The sequence below is a fragment of the Leptonychotes weddellii genome, chromosome 12 (assembly GCF_054177405.1).
Source record: "Leptonychotes weddellii isolate Sample4059 chromosome 12, ASM5417740v2, whole genome shotgun sequence".
Classification (NCBI taxonomy): Eukaryota; Metazoa; Chordata; class Mammalia; order Carnivora; family Phocidae; genus Leptonychotes; species Leptonychotes weddellii.
Window position 1 is genome coordinate 16,352,770 of NC_138380.1, and position 5,899 is coordinate 16,358,668.

Sequence of the window (5,899 nt, forward strand, 5' to 3'; positions counted from 1 at the left end):
TGCGTATTGGAGGACCGATCTGTCACTCACGTAAGGCCCCGCCCCACTCCCGGGAACAGGTCGGGGTCTTTTCCGTTTCCCAAATCCCTGGGGTGGACGGCGAGGCTCTGATTGGCTCTCTGAGGAGACGAACACACTCTAGGACCAGTAAAGAGCTGACGTCGACGCTGGTGGGCGGGCTTGGGCTTGGGAAGTAGAAAAAAAAACAAAGCCGGGAGCGTCGCCCAGGTGATAGAGGAACCTCAGGCGTGGGGAGAGTTTAAGTCGTTGAAGTGCTAGAAAGCGTTTCGGGTCGCAAAGGAAGTACCCGTCAGTATAGAGAAGTGTCCGCGGAATCCAGGAAGTGATGAGGTGATACCTTCTTTTACTCATGGGAAAGTTCAACCTGGGGATGAAGGTGGGAGTTCGCGCGGATGAAAGCTCCTGCTTTCCTTATGGTGTCAGTCTTAAATCGTCATTAAAGCGAAAGCTTTTTAAAGTGCCAGTTTTATAGGCAGTAACTTATCCCCCCCCTTTCTCTTAGTACTTCTATAGGGACTCCCCTTAGGCAATTCCCTGACACTATTTTGGTTGGGGAAGAAAAGTGATAAGCGGATTGCACTAAAAGCTCTCAAACAGTTTGAAAGGAGGATGGAATGGAATGAGGAGGAGAATTATAAAAACTTGGAGGCCACAATTACTGAACAAAAGAAATCCATGAAAATACCCAAACCTGGGACGAGGTCCTTTAAGCATCTAAGTAGGCTTGAACTACTCCACAAAACTTTGACGCCAAGTGTCAGAACTCTTGGGTGGGTGAGAAAGATAAGGAATGATATGTTTGTCTGACCACATGGGAAATCGCCCTTCTTGATTTCTAGAAGCCGTCCTACCTAGTGTTTAGTGTCTTCTTTTGAGTTTTTCCTATTTCATCCCCATAACAAGTTCAGTAGGTTTGTGACCGCCAAGGATAAACATAAATTATAATTTTGAAAAGATAATCTTTCCACGTTTTAAACTCTGTGACATACTATGTATTGACTTCATTAATGCTTAAGTGTTTGTAGTTAGTTCTACATCCTATTTATCTGTCTTAGAGTGTAACAGTTCCTCCTGGGATCTCAAAGAACATACCTTCACTTCTGGAAGAACACAGATCCAAGGCTTGACAGGTCCCAGCAGGTGATCGGTCCCACCTTGTGATACTTGGAATTTTTAACTTGCACAAGATCGACTAGAGTCAGGTCAGAGCAACTGGAGGAAGCAGCTTCAAGTCTCGACTCCCAGGAATGCAGCTTCCAAATCCTGTACTCTTACTCACTTGTTTTTCCTCTTCTCCATATCACATGGGGACAAAGTGAGGGGAAAAACTTTCCTACTGTAGTGTAACATCAAAGGTCCCTACTCAGTGCCCACCATCCCTACTCTGGAGGATAAAGACAACCATTTACATGTGTCAGTCTTAGAGCACTTGACATTTAGGGATACTTACGTAGGACTTAAGGGCACCTGCTCATTGGATTTGGTTTTACTGTTGTGGATACCCATGGAATGCTAGCTTGTCACATAGAACATTAACAATATCAAACATCACCTGCCTTTTAGAATCTCATTGTACAGGTGAGCAATTTGAAGTTTAAGAGATTTATTCACAGTTACATAGCTCGTTGAGGGCAGAGCTGTGAGGATCCAAGGTTGCCAATTCACAATTCTGAGAAAATGTTTCCTCTTTCGCTGCCTCGTCCCACCTTCCAAAAAAACAATAGTTTTTTTTTTAAAATCAAGATTACTGATGTTAAAATTAGCTTCCATTAAGGCCAATTAGGAGAAATTTAATTCTGATACAGCAAGCAGTATAGATACGAAAATAACTCAGTGTCTCAGTTCACTACTTTACTTCCAGCAACTTTTGGTGTAGTCCCACTTTCATCCAAGCAAGAAATGAAAATGCATAAATTATTATAGCTGTGTTGTCTCTTTGTTTTTCTGTTACGTGTATTGAAAAGTCAATGTTAACACATGTGATACTTTAAAGATTGGTAGCAGATTGTCTTATTCAGGACCTGAATAAAATACTTTTATAATCGCATACATACTTGGCCCAAATAACTTCACAGCTATTTGTACAGAGCCCCTACCTTTGAGGTAGGGTTGAGCCCCTCCACCAAGCATCAAAGCATCCACCGACCTAGGCTATTCTGCCTTTTTCTACCCTGGTAGAGCTATTGGTTTCCTGCCCCACACCCTCCCACCAGCAAATTCCAGAATTCTGTGGCCCTATAGCCAATGTACAACTGTCTCCTTGTCTTCACGGTATGAGGTCACATCATAATCTGGTTGTTCACTGCTAGTATCTAGTGTCCCACCCCACCCTACCTTCTTCAGATTCAGATTAAAATTTGAATAGGATAGTAGGCTTATGTTTGGCTCCCACCATTGCCCTATTAAGTACAGGTCTCCTCCAGTGAAACCAAAAGTTGGAAATGTTCTCAGGGATCAGTCATGTAGACCCACAGAACGGACTTTAAAGGCATCCGTCCCTTCATTTCACAAGTGAAAACGTAGAATCTTTATCTCACAGAGTAGTGTGAAGAATAACAGGCAATAAATAATTTTGCAATCCGTGAAGCGCCTGACGTCCGCCATTTTCTAGCACTGGGAACTTAGGCATGCCACTTGACCACAGCCTACGTCTTTATCCATGAAATGGGGAGAAGCCCTAAGTGACTAAAGTGAAAATTCAATGCAATAATACAGTGTCTATGAAAAGGGTTCAATAAATGGTAGTTACTCTTAACAATCACAGTAATGATAAATGTAAAGTGTCCTAGCTACTTAGAAGTACTCTTACTTTAAGAACTCAAGAAAGTTTGGGCCTTGTGCTTTCCCCTCCTTTCCTGCTCTCAAGCAGAGACATGAACTCCTGCAGAGGATATAGGAGTCGACCGTCAGGAGCCAAAGGTGGAGAAGGTACAGATCCACCAGCTCGGCCAGGAGCCACCAGTACTGGGAAATCTGAACAATGTGCAATTTCCCTATTCTAAGTCTCAACATTGAGCATCTTCAGGCAGGAAAAAATTTTTTTCTTTTTTTCCACACTCAATTCAGGGTGGGTGGGGACCCAAAACTCCGAAAGGTGGGACAAGGGAGAAAGGGAGGAAACTTATAGAAAATCAAGAGGCACTTTGCCCCTATACAAATTCTTTACCTCACTGCTGAGAAAAAGGCCACATTTCTTTAAAATGCTTGTTTTTCTGTGGTGATGAACAAAAAGTCACAATTTCTGCCTGGTGGAGTTGTTTAAAAGCTGTATCATATTTACATATTATAACTCTATATTAAAAAAATATTACATTTATTGTATAAGGCTTAGAAAAAAAATTTAAAGCCCCCATAACCTTACCACTCAGAATTTATCATTGACAATTTTTATTTCCTTCTGTTTTTCCCTATAAATCAATTATTTAAAAAAAAAAACAGGAATCTAAAATGTATATACTATTTTACAGCAACATTTACTTCATTTATCATGAACATGTCCCCCTGTCATTTAATACTCTTTTTCAAGATGTAATTCCATCATGCACACCTGCCTTCAAGTATTATGTCTCACTCTTCAACTCATCTGCTACTCTCGGACATTGAGGGGATTTCAGTTTGTTGAAAAGATTCAGGGATTTAAATGGGCTGCTTCTGTCCCCTAATGACAGGGTGCTCTGGGAATGTCTTTTGAACTGAAGGCACTGCCTACTTGCCACAGTTCTTTTTTGACAAGGCTGATGATAAAGGTGGCCAGTAATTTTTTTCTCTTTGCGGGGTATAGCAGAGCCTGAATGCTGACGCCATGTAAGCCTGAAAGCTCCAGGAAGGAGGGTTGCCCTTTTACTGCTTCCCTCAGCGTTTCTGGTTCTTAAATCTGAAGTAAAGGAGTTTAGGTGACAGAAAATGGGGGGAGGGGGTGGAAGTCAGGGCTCCATTAACAGAACCTCACCAGACTCCTGGCATTTATATGTTCATTTTATAGATGAGGAGAGTAAGGCTCAGAGAATTTGTCCAAGCCTGCAGAGCTAGTTAGAGAACCAGACATTGACTCCTACGCTTGGTTCTGAAATTTGGACCCTTCCCACCAAGCTTCCCACTATTCCTAAAAGCTGATTCTTTTTCTGTGAGGAATTTGTTGTCAATCTTCTAGGATATATTTGTTATCTACTCACTAAAAAAAAAACAAATCCCCTACTGTCCAAGAATTCCTGGGGTGCCTGGGTGGCTCAGTTGGTTAAGCGACTGCCTTCGGCTCAGGTCATGATCCCGGGGTCCTGGGATCAAGCCCCGCATCAGGCTCCCTGTTTCTCAGGGAGCCTGCTTCTCCTGGAGCTTGCTTCTCCCTCTCCCTCTGCCTGCCGCTCCACCTGCTTATGCTCTCTCTCTCTGTCTCTCTCTGTGTCAAATAAATAAATAAAAAATCTAAAAAAAAAAAAAAAGAATTCCTTCCATCTGTGGGTTTTCCGAGTTGGCTCATTCTTTGCCTCAAGAATATATCTTCAGCGTTTTTTTTTAGAGATTTTATTTATTTATTTACTTGAGAGAGAGAACGAGCACAAGCAAGGGGAAGGGAGGAGGAGCAGAGGGAGAGGGACATGCAGACTCCGTGCTGAGCACAGAGCCCAACATGGGGCTCGATCCCACGACCCTGAGATCATGACCTGAGTGGAAACCAAGAGTCGGATGCTTAACCAACTGAGCCATCCAGGGGCCCCTATCTTCAGCTTTTGATGAACAGTCAGATGACTTAGCTTTTTTCCTACATATTTTTGCTTATTTTCTTACATAAGTGATCTTACTGTATATATTGGAAGTTCAGAGTCATAAAAGGAAGCTCTTAAAACCCTGCAACAATTTAACAATATTACACATAGTTTTCTTAGCTTTTGGGAGTTATGAAGTATGACTGTACGTGTGTGTGTGTATATGTATGAATGTATATATGTATGCTTGTATATATATATATGTATATTTGTATATATGGTATGAAATGTGACTTGAAGTATGATATATATGACATGAAGATGTATATAACAATAAGCCTATTTTTCTGGTTTGGCTCAAACTGTTTCTGGAGGAAATTCTTTTTTTTTTTTTTTAAAGATTTTATTTATTTATTTGACAGAGACACAGCGAGAGAGGGAACACAAGCAGGGGGAGCGGGAGAGGGAGAAGCAGGCTCTCCGCGGAGCAGGGAGCCCTATGCGGGACTCGACCCCAGGACACTGGGACCATGACCTGAGCGGAAGGCAGATGCTTAACGACTGAGCCACCCAGGCGCCCTCTGGAGGAAATTCTAAAAAAGGTTTTCCAGAATTGTTTAGAGCCATGAAGCATTCTTGAAATGGGTGTATAACATCCCAATATGACACTTTTAAGCCAATAATCCTTATTTGGAAGTGTAATTACTAGAATGTTTTGTTAAAGTTTTTTATACAATCTAATCAAAATCAGTTTCAATCAAGGGTACCTGTTTTAAAATACCTTTTTTCCATTCCTCCTCTTCCTCCCACACGCTATCAACACCCTAACCCAAGCTACCATAACCTCCTGCCTGGAGTTTCTCAGTAGACTCCTAACCAAATTTTCCTGAATCCACTGTTGCTCTCTTTTACGCAGCCAAGGTGATCTGGATGGAGTGTCTTTGTAGTCATATGACAACTAACCTCCCAGCCCCTCCAGCTTAAAACACTGCGATGGTAAATAAATCTTTACTGGAAGAGGGCGCCTGAGTGGCTCAGTCCATTAAGCCTCTGGCTCTTGATTTCTGTTCAGATCATGATCTTGGGGTCGTCAGATAGAGCCTGAGCCCCATGGCAGGCTCCGCACTCAGCAGGGAGTCTGCTTGAGATTCTCTCTTTCCCTGTCCCTCTGCCCC

At 42.3% G+C, this 5,899-nt stretch overlaps 1 long non-coding RNA gene across 2 annotated transcripts in view; it reads left to right on the forward strand.

Annotated features, from left to right (window-relative positions):
* The first annotated feature begins 213 nt into the window (after positions 1–213).
* Positions 214–5,899, forward strand: part of LOC145716472 (uncharacterized) — a 25,954-nt gene continuing 20,268 nt past the window's right edge. For both annotated transcript variants that reach the window (XR_014139125.1, XR_014139126.1), the window contains exon 1: positions 214–351. This is a non-coding gene — a long non-coding RNA (uncharacterized LOC145716472). The remainder of the gene's footprint in view (positions 352–5,899) is intronic.